The 20,520-nt window shown below is 41.7% G+C and overlaps 1 pseudogene; it reads left to right on the top strand.

The window, feature by feature from the left end:
* Nucleotides 1-4,075: 4,075 nt before the first annotated feature.
* LOC109377877 (olfactory receptor 2AG2-like) lies at nucleotides 4,076-4,985 on the top strand (annotated as a pseudogene).
* Nucleotides 4,986-20,520: the final 15,535 nt, after the last annotated feature.

Here is a 20,520-nt window from a genome sequence, read left to right as displayed (position 1 = left end):
ATGAGAAAACTGAAAAGATCTTGTATTATATTTCTTTGATTCTACTTGTGCAACATTGTCTTGAGTATATTGTTTTCATAATCAGAAGATGAAAATGTATTTTTAATTTTCTTAAATTTGAAAGAAAAAGCTATAACTTCAGCAGCAGTTTCAGCATTTACTGGCAAAATGAGTGATTAGAGAGAGACTGAAGGTTGAAGAGACCTGACAAACAACTGGAGAGAGATGAGAGTGTCCTGAACGGAAGCAGAGATGGGGAGAGGCAGGTGAGGTGTCATCATCCCAGAGCTCTCAGCAGCTGAGCCCCCTGAGCACAGAGAGCAGGGACATACAACACATTCATGGTCACATGTGCACACCTGCACTAGAGGGAGTAGAAAGGAGAAACAAATAACTTAAAAGCATAAAAAGGTCCAATAAAAATTAGTGCTTTGATGTTAATTAGAGGTCAGTGAAGGAAGACCTGATATGAAGAGAAGCAAAGTACGTTTCCCTCCAGCTGGTGGCATCCAGGCTTGAGGCACAAAGAGGGAGACGGGGAGCGGCAGCAGTTACAGAACCCAAAAGACATGCTTTATCCTTTGAACAGAGGGCTAGCCAGGGGGCCCTTGCTTCCTGGGTCAGTTGCTAACACCGTCTATTTATTTAGTTAGGGTTTTGGAAACAGCCTTCACAAGTCCATATGGAGCAAAACAAGCCCTCGGGCCTCAGAGTTCATTTAGTGGGTGAGGTTTGCAGGAGTGGGAGTCCAGGAGACTTGCCCCGAAGAACTCATTAAAATCTTCTTTCCTGGAGCAGCATTTTCAGGGGCAGTCATGTCAGCTGAGGGGATGAGACCATATAACTCCCCCAGGACAGGGTCCCAGCTCACTGTTGCCCCAGGGACAGTGAGGCTGGCACCACAAGGTCTCCTTTGGGCAGCTCCTCCCAAACCTTTTTATCCAAATTCTTGCTGTGCTCATTTTTGCTCATGGACTTCAGCAGGATTGGAACACATGAAAACCTGAGTACCTTGACTCAGGAACTCAGCTAGAACCATGACAATGCTGAGGGCGTTCTCACAGTGAAAGCAGATGAGAAAAGTTAGGATGGATTCCACTCCTTGCTTCTTCAGGAGCCTGCCTTAGGTTCTCAGCTGCCTCTCTGCATCCATCTCTATCCCCAGAGAGGACGTGCAATGCCCGTGACTGGAGGATGCTTTGACCTTTGATCTCAGACACAGCCATACACACACCTACACCCCATCCTACCAGAGGAACCACTTCATCTTTCTTCACCTTCTTGAACATCTTCATCCCTCAAGTAAATCACAGGGAAGTAGGTGTGGCCTGGCAGCTGTGCCCTTCCTCATCTGAGGTAAGGTCTCTGTCTCTGTTTCAGGGAAATTGTGTGGAGTCTGGAAGTCTTAAGAAACAGAGACAAAACCTCCATGCTTTGCTTTTCAGATTCTCTAGTCCCTCGCTGTATAGCTCACCCCTCCCTTCTACACTCCAGGCACCCTGTACGTGTGGATACACCCACAGTCGGGATGCTCCACTCACCAGACCTAGGTTCCTGTACGTCCTGAGGCTGGGGTCCTGGTAAAAGCCCCAGTACCTACCTTTGGGCCTGGATTATCCTGGCCTCTAGTAGCCTGAGCTGTGCCCTTAGAAGAGTGGTACCTCAAAAGAGGAGCATCTAGAATCAGTTGAAGTGCCTCCTCCCTACATGCCTGCTTCACACTGAAGCCCAAAGCCACAGAAAAAGCCAATTGAAGTTAGTGAAAAATTTAAAATACAGTGAGCGTTGAAACAAAAATAACCTATAAAACATGCTTTTAAATTTTTAGCTCTGGCCTGTTAATTGGCTCTGTCTGACCATATCCTACAAAGAGCAGCAATGCCCGTCTGTCAATCTCAGCCATTACTGACTTCTCCTGGTCTGAGGGCCACACCAGCAGCAGTTGCCCAGAAAGGGAGCTCTTCCTCTTGGGCCCAGTGTGTGTTCTCTGGCCTTCATCTTCAGACGCCCCTAAAGGAGAGGAAGCGGAGAAGAGAAGAGGAGGGAGAGCAGGGGGCACAATCGAGGGGAGGGAGGCAGAGAGGTAGAATCCTGAGTCCCAAAGATCACCGCCTCATGTCAGCCCTGCTTTTTCTCTCTTTGAAATCTTGTCTACATCCTGGTGCAGGAATCTGGATAAATGTGCCGAGCTAATTATTTTATTCCCTTTGTTACTCTATTTATCTTTTTAATTCAACAAAGGCATAAGTATTTCAAGTCAAATATTTACCAGGAACAGTGCTAGCAATTGTTTTTGAATTTGTGTTGTTGTCAGTAGGCAAAGAAAGTCTTCCAGCCAATATTTCTTACTTTAAACCTACAGCTTTGGCTTCGTGAGACAAGGGAAAGATCTCAGGCCCCCAGGAATGAAGAGACACAAGTTTCACAGGGGATGTTTTTCTGGCTGGATTCTTGCCCAACTTCATTGTAGGAAAATTACGGGGTAAATATTCTTGTATTGTTTTAGTATCCCAACCTTCACAATGTTATTCCCTTTTCTGTATTGTACCCTGACGCTTTTTTTTCTTAGCCACCTCCTATTCATCCTCAGCCTGTAACTTATATGTAACTTCCTTAGGGAATCCTTTTTTGAAAATGTACTTATTTGGACCTAGAGTTTGTTATATTTTCCTTCATATATCAATCATCACCAGTGTATAGGCATGTACAATATGTAGGTGTTTGTGTAGTGGGTTTTTCATATGTATGCAATTTTCCTTGTATCAAGTATAGTGCCTGATACATTGTAGGCCCTCTGTAAATACTTACTGAATGAAAGGAGCTAGGTCAGATGGGCCTTCCAATTTCAGGATTTTATCACCCTACCACCAAAAGGTCCCAATGCTAAGTTGACTGGATGATGACATAAACAGAAGATAGGAAGATTAGAACCTAATGAAACAAGGAAAAGATGATGAATTTGGTCATGAGTTCTATTCTTCCAGAGTGCATCCTCCATCCACCGTCCAACTGTGAAAGATCTGTATTAATAAAGAGCAAGTTAAGTGAACACTGTCTCACACAGCACACACACTCCACTTTCTCTCCTCCTCAACCCCTTCCACCAGCGCTGTCATATACAGTCAGGGTGCAGCAGGACCCGCCTCCCGCCTTGTATTGCTAGATTTGTGAGGTAGAGGAATCTCCTTGTCCTGTTCAGGGTCTTGCTTTGACTGTCAGATGATGGAATGCATTTGGGCCTTTTCTATGAATTTTATTTTTTATAGTTCACCCCTTCTATCATATGCCCTAAACACAAACATCTTGTCATACCTTTGCAAATATCATGTATCGTTATTTCCCACAGTTCCTTCTGAACAAACATCTTGACATTACCTGTGCTCAGACAAGCAATTTCGTACTATTCCTGCAGGTTTACTTCCAAATCTATACTACCCTGACCAATTCAGCCCAGCATTCTTTTTCCTTCCAGAAGAGTAAGAGTGTTCTTATCGAGGATATGAGGACAGTTCAAGTGCACAAGAGACCAAGTGTTCCAACAGCTGAGAGGTTCCCCTGTGAGGAAGCTGTCATCGACAATGAGACAAGAAAGTGAAGGAAGATGTCATGTCTGTAGAAAGATGACCTAGTGCTTCACTATTTTAAAAAAACTCTTCAAACCTGAATTGAACTCCCAAGTACATTTTAGGCAGGAAACTAGCTAGATTTTAAACCAATGCCCACTGTGTTTCTTTATTATGAAGATGGATATGCTTTATCTATCTCTAAAGATGCTTGCTTGGGCTCATTCTCTTGGATATCTTATTTCAAAAGAATTCTAATGATTAGCTATTAGCAACATGCTTTATTATAATTCAATAAATGTTTCAAAAATTCAGAAGTCAGAAGGCAAACATAGCTACAAGAGGAAGAGACTCAATCTCATGGGATTCTGTTGGCCATAGAGACATAAGACAATACAAAACTAGGGTGAACTCCCTTAGAAAGGCTTTCACCAAGAATCCATTTTGTACACCTGAAACTTATTTTAAAAAAGAATCCATTTGGTTCTAGGCAACTAAAGAAACATCACGAAATGGAGCACTGGAACTCCACCCTGGGAACTGGCTTCTTATTCATGGGGATCCTGAAGGACAGTGGGTCTCCTGAGCTGCTCTGTGCCACAATCTCACTCCTGTACCTATTGGCCTGACCAGCAATGGCCTGCTGCTCCTGGTTATCACAAAGGATGTCCGGCTCCACGTGCCCATGTATCTCTTGCTTGGGCATCTCTCTAATGGACCTCCTCTTCACATCTGAAAGCCCTCATGGACATTCTGTGCAGCAAAACCACTATTTCCTTTGGGGGCTACACCCTGTCAGATGTTTCTGGCAATGACCCTGGGTGGTGCAGAGGACCTCCTACAGGCCTTCATGACCTATCACAGGTATGTGGCCATTTGTCATCCTCTGAACTACATGGTTCTCATGAGTCCGAGGGTCTGCTGGCTCATGGTGGCCACATCCTGGACCCTGGCATCCCTAAATGCTCTAGGACACACCTCGTATACCATGCACTATCCCTTCTGCATGTCCTGGAAAATCAGGCACCTGCTCTGTGAGATCCCACCTCTGCTGAAGTTGGCCTGTGCAGATACCTCCAGATATGAGCTCGTGGTGTATGTGACAGGTGTGACTTTCCTCTTGCTTCCTCTTTCTGTCATTGTTTCCTCTTATACACGAATACTATATACTGTGCTCCACGTGCCCTCAAATGAGGGGCAGCAGAAAGCCCTAATCACCTGTTCTTCCACCTGACTGTTGTCAGGATGTTCTATGGTGCTGCCATGTTCATGTACATCCTGCCCGGTTCCCTCCACAGCCTCCAGCAGGACAACATCATCTCTGTTTTCTACACGATTGTCACTCCAGCCCTGAACCCCCTCATTTACAGCCTGAGGAATAGGGAGGGCATGGGAGCCTTGAGGAGGCTTTTGGGAAAATAAATATTGTCAATACTATCTACCTTCTAGGGAGGGCACATGGCTTGTCTCTCACCATCCTTCTCCAAATCAAAATGCTAATCACAACCAGTCTTTATATGATACCCTGTGTGTGATGATATAAACAGTTCATAATTTTATTCATTTTGATTCTACTATGTAGCTGGTGAAAATTAAGCTGTACTCACATGGGACATACCACCCAGACCTTGGATGCTCATGCTATAAAAGGAATACAAGAAGGAAGGCATGGAATGAATGTCTTAGACTCACTCTGTGGTAGGACTTATTCTGACTGATTACCAAATAGACACAGTAGGGGACAATGTTTTAAATTCAATATCAACTAACTGTGACAAATAGTAATATTGGGTTATTGGAAAAGTCATGACATATTTTTTCTATGTTTACTATGCAAAAATGTGTAATGAATTTTCCAACAACCCAATAGTTCTAGGCTTACCCAACTTCAATAGCCACTTAACATCAGAGGATGACTGCTTTTCTTAGAGTTAGATTCTAAGACAATTAATAGAGAGCAGTAACCCCCGAGGATATATTGGGCATCCTGTTTATTAAGCAAATGGTTGTTCAAGCAATTATTTAGAAAGAATAACAGACTTGTACTCCAGACTTATGTAGCAATCCATATTGAATACATAAATAAAGAAAATGTTTATGTTGAGCTAGTGAAAAAGTCTAAATGGGACATTTTTATACTGACTAAAATTCAATCTAAAATTAAAATAGAGAAATGAATAAAAGAAAATGTGATTACATCACATTTGAAGTAAAGGTTAAAGATATCTGGTGAGAAACATCTGTTGTGTATTTTGCTTGAATTTTTAAAGAATATGATCTCACACATATACAGATGTGTTTTGAAACATCAAAGTAATTGCAAGGAGTTCACATTCTTTTTTCTTCTAATTAAAATTTATTGGAGTGACAATGGTTAGTAAAAAGGTTTCAAGTGTACAATTAGGTAATATATCATCTATATATCACGTTGTGTGTTCAACACCCAGAGTCAGTTCTCCTTCCATCACCATATATTTGACCCCATTTACCCTCTTCTACCACCCCCTTACTCCCTTACCCTCTGGTAACCACTAAACTATTGTCTGTGTCTATCAGTTTTTGTTTCTTTATTTGTTTGTCTTGTTCCTTTGTTGCTTTCAGTTTTATATCCCATTTATCAGTGAAATCATATGGTTCTTGACTTTTTCTGTCTGACTTACTTTGCATAATAATCTCAAGATCCATCCATGTTGTTGCAAATGGCACTATTTCATCTTTTCTTACATCATAGTAGTATTCTATTGTGTGTATATACCACATCTTCTTTATCCAATCCTCTATTGAAGGACACTTTGGCTGTTTTTGTGTCTTGGCCATGGTAAATAAAGGTGCAATGAACATCGGACCACACATATCTTTATGGATAAATGTTCTCAGATTTTTGGATTATATACCCAGGAGAGTATATATGCTGGATCATATGGTAATTCTATTCATAATTTTTTGAAAAACCTCCACACTACCTTCCATAGCGGCTGCACCAATATGCATTGCCACCAACAGTGTATGAGGGTGCCTTTTTCTTCACGGCCTCTCCGATACTTGTTATTATTTGTCTTGCTGAAAGCCATTCTAACTAGTGTAAGGTGATATTTCATTGTGGTTTTTATTTGCATTTCTCTGATGATTAGTGATGTTGAGCACCTTTTCATATGTCTATTGGGCATCTGCATGTCCTCTTTGGAGAAATGTCTGTTCAGGTCCTCTGCCCATTTTTTGTTGTATGAGTCTTGTTGTATGAGTTTTTGTTGTATGAGTTGTATGAGTTCCTTATATATTTTGGGTATTAGCCCCTTATTGGATGTGTTGTTTGCAAATATTTTCTCCCATTCTGTTGGTTGATTTTTTATCTTGTTGATGGTTTCTTTTGCTGTGCAGAAGCTTTTTAGTTTGATATATGAGTAGTCCCATTAATTTATTTTAGCTTTTACTTCCCTTGCCTTTGAGGTCAAATTCATAAAATCTTCATTGAACCTAAGGTTCATAACTTCAGCACCTATGTTTTCTTTTATGCAGTTTATTATTTCTGGTCTTATGCTTAGACCTTTGATCCATTTTGAGTTAATTTTGGTGCATGGTGACAGATAGTCGTCTAGTTTCATCCTTTTGCATGTGGCTTTCCAAGTCTCCCCGCACCTTTTATTGAAGAGGCTGTCTTTTCTCCATTGTATATTTTCAGTTCCTTTGTTGAAATGTATCTGTCTATATTTATGTGGGTTTATCTCTAGGTTTTCAATTCTATTCCATTGGTCTGTATGTCTGTTTTTCTGCCAATACCATGCTGTGTTGATTAATGTTGGTCTGTAATACAAGTGGAAGTCAGGGAGTGTGATAATACCGCCTGCATTGTTCTTTTTTCTTAGGGTTGCTTTAGCTATTTGGGGGCTTTTGTGGTTCCACACAAATCTGATGATTTTTGTTCTATTTCTTTAAAAAATGCCAATGGAAATTGGATGGGGATTGCATTAAATCTGTATACTGCTTTGGGTAACATGGTCATTTTAACTATGTTGATTTTTCCAATCCATGAACACGGAATGTCTTTCTATTTCTTTATGCCTTCTTCAAACTTGTTACAAATGTCATATATCTCCTTCACATCCTTGGTTAAGTTTACTCCTAGGTGTTTTATTCTTTTTGTTGCAATTGCAAAATGAGGTTTTTTTCTTAAGTTTCATTGTTAGTATATAGGAATGCAATGGATTTTTGTACATTGATTTTGTAGCCGGCAACTGAACTATACTTGTTTATTGTTTCTAATAGCTTTTTGTTGGAGTCTTTAGGGCTTTCTATATATAGAATCATGTCATTTGCAAAAAGTGACAACTTAACTTCTTCATTCCCAATTCGGATGCCTTTTATTTCTTTCTCTTGCCTGATTGCTCTGGCTAGGACTTCTAATACTGTGTTGAATAGCAGTGGTAATAAGGGACAATGCTATCTTGTTCCTGAATGTAGAGAAAAGGGCTTCAGTTTTTCACTGTTAATTATGTTATTATCTGAGGGTTTGTCCTATATGGCCTTTATTATTTTATGATATTTTCCTTCTACACCCATTTTATTAAGTATTTTAATCATAAATGGATCTTTTATCTTGTTAAATGATTTTTCTGCATAAATTAATATAATCATTGTTTTTTCCCCTTTATTTTGTTTATGTGGTGTATTATGTTGATCCATGCATATATGTTGAACCAACCTTTTGCCCCTGGGGTGAACCCCACTTGATTGTAAGCTCATATTCTTTAGGCAAGTATGTGTGTATCTGTGCCCAGAGGACAGGAGGAGTCAAACATATAATTCACTTTCTAATGGGCTTAAATATAGTTTATTTTACCATTTGATTTATCGGTGTGGGAAATCTTTTAACAAAAGCTGGGAACTTAAATCTATTGAGTTAAGAAGCTCAAAAATAGCCGGGCTCACATAGCTGGGGTTATTGTTAGGATAGTGCTTTGTGAAAAATCAGACTACTTTTTTCTTTACAGAAATAATCTTAATTGCTTAATCTGTAAAGCTAAACCATAATAGGCAAGCTAAGCTATGAAATTTAACCAAGTTTATTATAAAAACTGAGAAAATTCAGAAATTTAGAAAGAATAAAAAAATCACCTATAAAGTTTTCCTTTCATGTTTTGGTTATCCACATATGTATTTTAGTGAATCATTATATACATGTTGATTAAAGTCTGGTTTTTTTTTTTCAGTTAAAGTTGTCAAACATTCTCACTTGTTAAGAAGGGGCATTTTAGGGTAGGGGTAGGGAGTGAATAGCAGGGATGGGGGGGACCAGAGTGCTGAGTGTGAATCTCTGCTCCCCCTTTATTATCTGTACATCTTTGAACACTAAATTAAACTTTGTGCCTCAGTTTCCTCATCTTAAAAGTAGTGCTAATAATAGGACTCTTGATGATTTCATGATGTTTTTAGGTGACTGAATAAGATAATAAATGTCAGATACATAGACCAGAGCTTGGCAAACACCTTATAACATGCTGGCTATTGTATGAATAAGTAGTAAATAGTCTTTAAAAACTTAATTTTTAAAATTGAGACATAATTGACATATAATGTTTCAGGTGTGCAACATAGTGTTTCAGTGTATTTGTATATATTACAAAATGATCCCCACAGTAAGCCTGGTTAGCGTCCGTCACTGTACATGGTTACATTATTTTCTTGTAATGAGAACTTTTAAGATCTACTTCTTTAACAACTTTCATGTCTGTAACACAGCATTATTAACTATAGTCACCACGCTGTACATTACATCCCCATGGCATTTATTTTATAACTGGAAGAAGAAATGATTTTAAATGACTACATAATAATTCGTCATGTGAATCCTCTGTAATATATTTAGGCATTTGCTTACATTTAGTTTTGGTTTCCCAAATTTTCTTATGTGAGGGTCTGATTTTATCTTAGGTCAAATTTCTAGAAATGGAATTACTGAGCTATAAGTAAAGAAACTAAAATTCTTGTTACAAAGAGCCAAATTGCTTATCAGAAAGGTAAAAACATTTTGTATTTGACTAGCATGTTGTAGGAGCGCCTGCCTCACTATACTCTTTCTAGTGCTGCCTAATCTCATGAACTCTCTTTGCTCGTCTATTAACATACTAAAGCAATGTAGCAGATGCTTTCACCTATATTACTTATTTTGTTTGATCCTAATGATTTCTATAGCTCTTTATAGACAAGCACACAAATAATTTGACAGTTAAGTATGTGGCAATATTTACTTTCAGTTATTTAGCTATGTGGTAGGATTTTTTGGCCAGGGAAGTGTTACAATATTTTTCTAATTACATATATCCATCTTTTCCTTTGCATTTTTTGGGTGATTGTATCCTTATAATTCCCATTCCTAGTTCAGAAAATATCCACATATGTTTCTTTTAGATTTGCTTAATAAGTTAGCAATAAGTGATATTTAACTTTTCAATAAGTGTTTAAAAATAACTTTTTAGTCTCCCTGCAATTTATTACAGTATAGGGTGTATGTTGATGCTTTAAGTTAATTGTGTTTACAAAGAGTTGATTTTCCTATTAGCATTCTTAATAATCTGTTCATATTACTTATTTGTTATTCTTTTTACAATTGCTTGACTAAATTCTATCTTCTTATAAATATATCAATAGGGGTATTTCTGGGCTAGTTCTCTAGTTCCAGTCATCTTTCTCTGAAAATACTATTTAACACCTTCACTCTCAGTTTATATCCTTGTATCATACATCCTTGGGAAAAAAGTATCACACATCCTCATCTTCCACTACCAAATTTACTAGCATATCTGCACTTAGCTTTCTATCTTTTAAAAGAACCCATCAGAAGCCAAACCCTCCACTAATGCTCTTAATACCGAGCTCTTTTGCTGCTCAAAGAAATTGGACTTGAAATTATTGGATTATCCTGTGTCAGCTCTCTCTCTCTCTGCTGGAATATTTGCTATAGGTCACAGACATGCTCTCGTATCTCCCATCTTAAAGAACCCCTCCCTGACCACATTTCCTCTCCAGGTACACCCCTTTTTCAGAACAAATCATCATAAAAGCTATATCTATACCCATAGCTTCCACATCCTTTCCTACCATTCATGACTCGTGTCACTCTAGTCAGGCGCCCTCCTCTCCCCACCATCCATCTCTGCTGCAGTTGTGCTTGTCAAAGTCAGTAATATTCATATATTCATATTGCAAATTCAATATCACTTCTCTGTCTTCATCCTACTCAAACTTTCAGCCACATTCGACACAATGGACCACTCTTTCCTTCTTGAAACACCTTCCTTTGCTGACTTCTAGGCCATCACACACACTAGATTTTCCCCACTGGACTCAGTCTTCACACAGTCCACTTCTTCTCTTCAACATGATGTCTGAATATAGAAGTGCCTCATGGCTCCATTGCAAATTTCCCTTTGTCCTGGCTCAACCCTCTCTGCCTTGGTAAATTCATCATTTCATGAGTTTGAATTTCATCTACATTCATTTGACTCCCAGTGACATGACCTCTTCTGAAGCCCAAAAACACCTAGCTAACTGCTGATGTCACCTCTTTCCCTGAATGCCTTAAGCATTTCCCTTTTAATCAAAAACTGAATACTTGATCCATCCTCTAAAATCTATTCTTCCCACAGTTTTTCTTATTATAAGAAATAGCATTATCACTTTCACTCTTAGTCATGCTAAAAATTGATGTACAATACTTGTTTCCTCTCTTTGCCTTACTACTACTCCCAAACAAGAATATCCTATATATCCTGCCTCCATAATATAGCCCAAACCTCTTTACTCCTCCCTATCTTAATTACTATTACTGAGCGAAACTGCTAAATCTACTGACCAGATTGAACTTTCAGGACAAACTTCTATGCTAGGACTGAGATGGACACTAAAGTATATAGTTGGTCACAGCTTTGGAACCAGACTGCCTGGGTTTCATTCCCAGTTCTACCACTTACTATCTGTGGGATGTTGGTGAGTCATTTTAATTCTCCCTCAAGTTTTCATCTGCAAAATGAGATTCAATGTAGTCCCTATCTCATAGCGTTGTTGTGAGGATTGAGTTTATATATATAAAGTGCTTAGAAAAGTGCCTGGAACATATAAACTCTCAGTATTTTCTATCATAATCATCAAATTTGCTGGAACATCTGAATGGCTCAATCCAGGTCAATCATTGGGACTTTAAATGTCATACTGAAACATAGTTTGTCAGAGGTTAATTCTCCTACAGCACACACTGAGGTGGGATTGGAGGTGTGCATGTGATGTTTATTAGGGATTAATATCTGTGCAATAAGGGGGACGAAACAGGACTGGGCAGACAGAAGATTAGAAATTACAATGTGGGCTCCACAAAGCTTAGCCCACCTGGTGGAACCGTAGCATGAGAATTGCCAGTCAGAGCTGTCCTGCACCAGGCTGAGTTTGCAGGGATTTTATACAATGTCATCACCTAGCATGGTCATGGGATACTGGCTGGCCCAGAAAGATGAGATTTCAAGGGTGTCATGATGAGCAGAGGAAAAGAGGAAGAGAGGAGCACACACCAGGGAGGACCTAATGGATTTTTTTAGCAATATATAATCAATTTATGAGCAATATACAATAGAAGACAAACACAATCAGAGCAATTGAAGAATGCAATAACAGAACGTAAAAGGCAATTAAGGCTAAACCATATATATATATATATATATATATATATATATATATATATATATATATATATATATAGTAAAACTTTGGTTTGTGAGCCTAATTTGTTTCAAAAACATGCTGGTAATTCAAAGCACTTGTATATCAAAGTGAATTTCCCCATAAGAAATAATGGAAACTCAGATGATTTATTCTACAACCCAAATTATTACAATACTGTAATATAATACAAAATAATAAAGACAATAGAAAATATTAAAAAAACACACAAATTAACCTGCAGTTACCCTTGAAAACGTTCGTGGCTGGTGTGAGGGAGACAAGAGCAAGGAAGGTTATTGTGTAGGACGACTCTCACTGTCAGTAACGGAATCACTGCTATCTATTGGCTCAATGGAATCTTTTTCTTTTTGTGCAACTTTAACAAGGTACTTATCCAATGACTCTTGTTTTTGCCTCCTTTTGAGGATTTCACGGAAATGTGACATTGCATTGTCATTAAACAGATTCATTGCTCACACTGCTACAGCCTTATTCGGGTGGTGCTTTTCTACAAAATTTTGCACTGTTTTCCACATTTTACACGTCTCCCTAATCTCATTTTAAGTCAGGGATTCCTCCGCCTTTTTCTCAACCTCCTCTGCAGACGAGATCTCCTCCACAACTGTCCTTAGGTGCTTTGAAGTGACAAAAAAAATACGCCAGTTCCAGTTGTGGGCACCTTCCAATGTTCTGAAAAATCACTGATTTCTGCCAAAATTCGCAGCCTGAGACTGAGCATCTGAGCATGGGAGACAATCACCCACAGTCCCGCAGTGAGAGAGAAAGAAGAATCATTGGCTCAGTTGTGACTATGTGACGTTCAGCATCACATTGTACTCGTATTGCAAGACATCGCTCATTTATCAAGTTAAAATTTATTAGAAATGTTTTCTTGTCTTGCAGAACATTCACAGAACAAGTTACTTGCAATCCAAGGTTTTGCTATGTGTTGAAATAATATGCCAAAGAAGCTCACCGAATTGTGGAAATAACCCTAGAGAGATCAGGAACCAGCCAGACCTCCCCAGGTCCACGGCTGGTAGTCAGGGGGTCTCCTGACGCTGCAAGCTGCAGGCTGCATACAAGTTCCAGGAAATGCTAGAATGAACTCACCAACACAAGAACTCTCTACTGCAACCAAAAGACCTCACCAAGTCCATAGCTGGAAACTGGGGTGTCCCCCAATGCTGCCAGCTACATGGAAGTTTAAGTCTTAAAGCACGGCCATCCTCCAATGCTGTAAGCTGTATTGTCCAGAAACAATCCTCTCCTGAAAAGCAGTCCTGAAACAGCAGTCCTCTGAAACAGCAATCTTCTGAAAACAGCAATCCTTTGGAACAGCAGTTCTTTTCTAACAACAGTCTTTTTGAAACAGCAAAATTCCTTCCATTAAAACTGAGGTCTTTCTTATGTATCGCTTTAGATGCACCCCAAAGTCAAGCTTTGTTCCTGTCTCCTCTCTCAAGGAATAGCCAGTTCCAGAAGGGTTTGGCAGTTAATGATAAGGATGTTGCCTATCCAGCTGATGAAAACAATCTCTACTATTCTCTCCTTCCAAAACTTGGCAATGTGCCTGTCACACAATCCTATTATAACAAAGTTACCTCTTTCACTTTATCTGCTGATGCGGGCAAACAGACAGAAAGCAACATCATCTCATATCTTCCCTGCCGTGAATGAGACAAAGGGGGAATTCTGTCCATCGCTGAAGAAGAATTCTCTTAACCCTTAGCTAACCATCACCCCGCATGCAGCCTCTAACGTGAAGGAGCAAAAAAGCTAATAGACAAAAGTTAACATCAGCCAATGAAGAAGGCAAGTTTTCTTCACATCTTTCCCACAATAGGGATGCGTCCTGCACATGTGTGGGTTGCATAACCAAGCCAGCACCTTTCCACATGAGGTCGAGAGCCTGGCTCTACAGCTGTCTTGGGCCTCGTCCCAACACTCCACCCATCCAGGTCTCACCTCACAATCTATGCAACGAGCGTCTTCTGCAAGGGGCCCTGTGCAAGGAAACTGGAGCACTGCATCCACAAACCACAATAGTAAAGGCTGCTGTAGTAGACCACCACCCTCCCACACTGAGTACCCAAACCAGGGGAGGGTTTAATTCACCTGGCCTGCGAAAAAGTTACAGTCCAGTCCAAGTAATGTCCCAGAGGGTGGCCCTTAGTGTCCCCACTGCGTCCTGCTGCAGCCCAGTGCCTCCGTAACTGTTACCGTAAGGCTGGGTGGGTGGTGACGGAAGCCAACTTTCCCATCTCTAATCCTGACAGGAGAATACTGTCCACCCTTACATTCCATAACTGCAATAACCAAGCGGCTAACATCTCAGAGGGTTTCTGCTGTAGCAGGACCCCAAGTCCATCAGTGGTGCCTGGATATGTGGTCAGAACAGCTGGTGTTGGACCACCTAGGGTGAGGGAGGCAGTTGTCCAGGGGCCCCACGGGGTTGCTGCGCCTCTACCGTCTGCATTACCGCGAGCCTGGCCTGGCAACGGGGAGTGAGGACCAACCCCTCTTCATCCTTATCATCTTCCTCAGAGGTGTCTACAACTGTGGGAGATTCCTCCCCACACTGGAGTAGCTGCTACTTTCTCTCCTTCAAAGACTGTACCTCCACTTCTAAAAGACCCCGAGTTTTCTCCCAGGCAAATTGCATTTCCTACTCCTGGTACGGGTCCTCACGGGTTTCTTGTAACTAAGTTTTCATGCACAGACTGCTCCACCACCTTTCGGAGAGTTGTAAGAAACATCCAGTCCATAGCACCCACAGCCGCCAGGGCACCAATGTGCTTTTCAAAAGACTCCTCCAACTTCAATAAGGTCTCCTCCGAGACTTTAGGGGACCCATCCATCGCCTCCCACTCATGAGGTGGGGGTGGGGCAGGTCTCCAATAGTGTGGCTACTGCAAACCACATATTAATCCACCTCCCACCCTTCATGCCTCTGGCCTGCACCAAATCCTACCGCTGACTGTGCCAAGTGTCACGCCAGATAGATCGCAGGAGCTCAGCTCCTGGCAGGTGAATACAGCATATGGTGAGACCAAAATAGACGAATAATGGAGCCATGGAGACAGGGTTCATAGCTACATTCTTGATGGTGGCCAGTTGAGACACAAAAAGCAACATCTGCCAATACTCTAACTATATTGATGGCAGCCGGTCCAGATGTAGAAAGCAACATTCACACATCCCGCTCACTAACGCAGCCACAGCAGTTATATAGCATACGGATCAATAGTGGCGTATGGCCAGCTGGTTACACCTGATGGCCAACCGGTTACATAAATGTTTACATAGAGATGTGCCCTGCACATGTGTGCATTACATACGCTGAGCCAGTACCTTTCCAGGTGGTCCAGAGCCTGGCTCTACTGTTCCCTTGGACCTTGTCCCCACAGAGGGCCTCAGAAAGAAGATGGGAGGCTATAAGAAGGGCAGCTATAGTTAGAATGGGAGGCGGGGGAAGAGGAGGAAAATTTGTTGTTGAGAGGGTCTGTGATACTATTACTGAGACCAGTGTTTGCTTGTGAGATGACCACTCTGTATTTGTAAACCCTACTTTAAGATTCTCAGTTTCCAGTTTCACTGTGACTCCAGAGACCCAGAGTAACTAGGTGCCGAGGCTACAAAGGCTTTGGGTAAACTTGATGGATGTAATTTGACACATAGAGGTAGTGTGTGTGTGTGTGGGGGGGATGGGGGGGAGATCTGCAATCGCACCCATAGGTGCCTCCGCAGTACATGGGATGATGAAGCTGCTCTTCCAGGAATAGTTCCAGCCTGGAGCACACGGGACCCAGGCTCGGCTTCTTGTTTTGTCTCATTAACTATTACCACCTTTTCATTCCTCCTAAGGAATCCATTTACAAGGTCTGGGCTTTTTTTAAAAAAATATTTTATTGTGGAATTGGGGAAGGGAACAGCATTGGGGAATCGGGGAAGGGGAACAGACAAGTTGCTGTCCTTTTGTTCTTCAGTCTAGTTGTGGACGGCGTCGCTTCACTGACCCATGTTGGTGTTGTGATCACTGCATTCTTCCTGGCTGAGGCAGATGGTCACCAGCCATTGGACGGCAGCTCACACTGGTTGCCAGCCACTCATGATAGCTTACAGCAGCCCACTGCAGCCGCACTGCAGCCTACACCATCTCTGGCAACTGACAGCAGCCCAGCTCCAGGTTGCGCTGTTGTTCACCATCTTAGCTGTAGAGGGTGCAGTGTCACTGGCCCATGTGGGATCTGAACCGGAGGCCCTGCTTCTCAGTGCTTGCGCTCCCAAGCCAACTCTTAACCAACAAGCCACTTGGCCAGCCCTCTGGGCTTTCTTATTTGACCCCACCCTTCTTACCCCTACCCCAAAGGCCATGTGCAAAAACACCTATCTTGCTCTGATCATGAGTTTTACCTCTCTTGTTTTCGCCCTCCAGTTTTCTGTTTCATAATTATCACTTACTAATGAGTTGCCCCTCTGGCAGCTATGTGTCATTCTCTTCTCCAAGCTCCTAATAGGGGTGTGGGACACTGCTTACTTACCTGCCTGCTGTTGACTCCTGGAAGTCCTGCATTCTCTCACCTCTTGAATGGATGCACTTGTATGAGCAGTGTAGGAATGTTGTGCAGCCTGTATATTCCTTTTTGCACTGTTTCTTTATATTCTAAAACCCATTGCTCAGATCCATTTAGATGTAGCATTCTTTACCAAAAACACATTCTATTAGCCATCTTTACAACCCCCTGTGCGTAAATGGACTCTTGGCTGTCCCCCTGTTGCTGTTGTTAGGGGGAATTGCAGCCTCCTGGTTTCTGGTGGTTCAGTGCTTTCACATTACTTCTGTTAGCTTTAAATCTCCATCATCCCCATATGTGTTAATGAGCCCAGCTCTGCATCAGCGCTCCTATCACTGCTGCTGGCCTTCAGAGGAGAGTGACACTGAGCTTCTTAGTGATGTGGTGCCCCTCCCATTGGAATATTCCTAATGCTTTGGTGAATGTTGTGTTCTTTGGGCTTTTCCATGAAATGTAACTCTCCTGTGGGTCTTCTGGCCTTACATAATATAACCATTCCAGCACGCCCATTCTCCTGTCAACTTTTAAGTTTTCTTTTATCATTTTCCAAGAACCTCAGGTATTTCTGCTCTGCTCAGTATGGGCTTTTGATTTTGCTAAGCTTCTAAGAGCCTCCTTACTATGTTGAGTTTGTCCAATCCCCTGAGGTCCTTGCCTAAACATTAAATGTTATATGTTGACAAAATGTCCCCAAGTAAATGAATTTTTGCATATCCAGTCTTATCTTCTAGCTCCCTTGATCCAGCACCCTCGAAATCCAATCCCTGGGGCACTCCCTTGGCTCCTGCTGATACAAAGCCCAGATTTCACCACAACCAGTTACATACCTAGGATTTGTACTCTCGCCAGGGCATCAACAACTGAGCACCTCAAGGAAAGAACTCATTACTCCCACGCAGCCTCCCAACACCAAGAGACCATTAAGGTCCTTCCTAGGTATGGCTGGATATTGCCATATCTGGATTCCCCAGTTCGGAGTCACAGCCAATCCTTCATATGAGGCTTTAAAAGGCCCAGATTATGAGCTTTATACTGGAACGTGGGATTAGAGCAGGAGTTCTGTTCTCTATAGGCTCTTACTGAGGTCCTGGCCTTACCTCACCCCAACCTCTTCAAACCTGTCTCACTTTACATTTTGGAGAGGAGAGGGATTGCTCCAGGACTCCTTATTCAGACTTTAGGAGCATATCCACAGCAAGTTGCCAGTCGCCCACCTATCAGAGAGTGATTGAAACTGATATGCATTGTAAATGTATAATATACAGAGTTATTAAGGTTTGGTGAGATGAATGGAAGACAAAGAAAAGAGAAAAACTTTCTAAAAGAGCAAGTTAAATTACACTTGTTAAATCAATTATACCAGAGGCCCAAATCTCAAAATAGAAGATTTAGTGCCACCATTACAACCCCTCCTGTCTTATGAACTGGTTCTTGTGGACCTTTTTGGGTGGCATCTCTTTTCACTTTTCTCAGGTCCTGCAGATCAGCAGATTGGTTCTTCTGAGATTTAACCCAAATTAACTCATGCAGTCAGCAGAGATGGTAAGGTAGCTTCTGATGAAGGCACTTATTTTGCAGGAAAGATGCTTCTGCAGTATCATCCCAGGCATGAGAAGTGCCAGCTCTTACTGTGGAGGGATGGGATTCCTCTGCAAACTTTGAGGTCCCAGGGGGCCCTGCAGAGCTGAAATTTTGGTGGGGGGTATCCACTGAGATATCAAATTCATTGTTTCAGGTGGAAGCTAATGGAAGCAGAAAGGAAAACAAATTGAATTACTGGAAGCTTGTGAGGAAGAAGAAAGCTCAGGTATGTGGTCAGGCAGGTTCATCAATAGAAGATACATGAAATTTTCTAACAGAGAATATCAACCAGCTTGCTTTAAATGGCTTTGTTGTTTAATATTATTATTATTATTATTATTAAATGTCATTCTTAAATGTGTTTTTCACAGATTATATGAATCTGTTCCTTTTAGAAGAGTCCTACTTCTGGAAGAGCAGTGTGAGGAGCTTCTTGGAGCTTCATTCCTCAGTGAAACAGAATAACTGGTGAAAGTGATTTAAAAAGCCAACCCACTCAAGTTCCTGGAATTTGTCCTAGGCTGTACAGCAAATGAAAGAACATTTATTCAGGGAAATCTATTAAAACTCAGTCAGAACAGTGAAAGAATCTATGGCATGGGCCGAGACAGCTCCTTTCCTCCATTCTGAGCAGATGTGGTCAAGAAGATGGGGCTTCCTGTCCCCTAAGCTCCCAGTCAAGAGATAGAACGTCTCACTGGGAGGGTCAGGCAGCCAGCATTTCTCCTCCCCTCCAAGACTGAGATGCAGAGGCTAAATTGCAGGAGAGTGCTGCAGAGAGGTTGGGGCTGCCTTCTTTCACCCAGCCCTACTCATAGGTGTGCAGGTCCTACCGTAGTGATGGTCAGCTGGAAAGACTGGGACTTCAATTGTCCTTGTGTCAGCTCATTTGTGAGCAGAGGTTCTGAGCTGGGAAAGGCAAGTGAAAAAGACTAGAGACGCTGTCCTCACCCAGTGCCCAGATCACAGGCTCTGAGATTTTTCCCAGAGGAAAAGCTAGTTCATTATAACAGAGACTCCTGAATACAGTCCTACCAAAAAGAACTGACTTTATTTGAAGCAGAGTGTTGGGAAGTTCAAGCCCAAGGGGATTCTTGAAAAAACAAAACAAAAGGAGATTTTGGTGATAAGTACTTAAGAGGAGACTGAGAATTCCATGGCAGAAAACAATGAATTGAAACAATGGATCTCCTTTAGCTGAGATGAGGAAGGCTGTTAGTAGAGCACCAAACAGGTGAGGGGATATTTAGAATTAAGTTTTGAGCATGTTCAACTTGAGGTATCTTTAAGACATCCAAGTGGAGGGCTTTTTTTTTTTTAAGATTTTTATTGGGGAATTGGGGGGATGGGAACAGCTGGGGGGATGGGAACAGCGGTGGGGAATTGGGAAGGGGAAGAGACAAGTTGCTGTAGCTTTGTTCTTCAGTCTAGTTGTGGAGGACTTTGCTTCACTGGCCCAAGTTGGCACCATCATTGCTCTCTTCCCGGGCGAGGCAGATCAGGTGCCAGCTTCTGGACGGCCATTCACTGCGGCTGCTGGCTGCTCAGGCTGGCTGCTGACTACACACGGTAGTCCATGGCAACTCACTGCAGCAGGGGTACTGCAGCCTACACCATTGCCAGCGACTCATGCAGCCCAGCTCCAGGTTGAGCTGTTCAGCATCTTAGCTGTAGAGGGCAGTGTCACTGGCTCTCATATGTGGGATCTGAACCGGGGCCCTCTGGCGTCCCACGCCAGTTCTTAACCAATGCGCCACTTGGCTGGCCCCAAGTGGAGGTCTTTAGTAAGCAATGTTGGAGGTTTGGCGAGAGGGGTATGTGAGATATATATGTATTACGAGTCATGAACATGTAGGTGGTATCTAAAACTGTGGGGATCCAGGCCCAGAGAAATGAAAGAAACTTCTGCTTCAGCAAAAAATTAACAAAGTATCTTGTCAAGAAATTGGGAAAAGATAAACTATATGTTTTTTAGTTTGCTTGTTAGGGAAAAGATAAACTAAATGCTTTTAGCTTGCTTGTTAGGGAACAGATAAACTAAATGTTTTATGGCTTGCTTGCTAGGGAAGAGATAAGCTCAATGCTCTATG

The sequence above is a fragment of the Hipposideros armiger genome, unplaced genomic scaffold, assembly GCF_001890085.2.
Source record: "Hipposideros armiger isolate ML-2016 unplaced genomic scaffold, ASM189008v1 scaffold_1596, whole genome shotgun sequence".
NCBI classification, from domain to species: Eukaryota; Metazoa; Chordata; class Mammalia; order Chiroptera; family Hipposideridae; genus Hipposideros; species Hipposideros armiger.
Note: the sequence above shows the minus strand (reverse complement) of the source record. Positions and strands in the feature narration are given on the sequence as shown.